At 18.9% G+C, this 280-nt stretch overlaps 1 protein-coding gene across 1 annotated transcript in view; it reads right to left on the reverse strand.

The window, feature by feature from the left end:
• The window catches only part of LOC107495555 (BTB/POZ domain-containing protein NPY1), a 6,061-nt gene that overhangs the window by 4,321 nt on the left and 1,460 nt on the right, over positions 1 to 280 (reverse strand). The window lies entirely within an intron of this gene.

Consider the following 280-nt stretch of genomic DNA (forward strand, 5'->3'; position numbering starts at 1 on the left):
ATTTAGCAATAGTCATACAATACAATGGTCATTCAATAAAATTGAAATAAATTAATTAATTAACTAAAATGAGAAAAAATCTTATAACAAACTCTTAGTTTTGATAGTTCCACTATCATAAAAAAATTATAAAACAAATAAAAAAATTGGATAAAATAAAAAGGCTAACCATGAACACAACAAGATTTAGAAGGTGTACTAAGCTAATAACACTCTCAATCAAAATTTAAAATAAATTAATAAATACAAAAAATATTTTTAAAAAAAAATTTAGTAGATT

This window comes from Arachis duranensis, chromosome 6 (genome assembly GCF_000817695.3).
Source record: "Arachis duranensis cultivar V14167 chromosome 6, aradu.V14167.gnm2.J7QH, whole genome shotgun sequence".
Classification (NCBI taxonomy): domain Eukaryota; kingdom Viridiplantae; phylum Streptophyta; class Magnoliopsida; order Fabales; family Fabaceae; genus Arachis; species Arachis duranensis.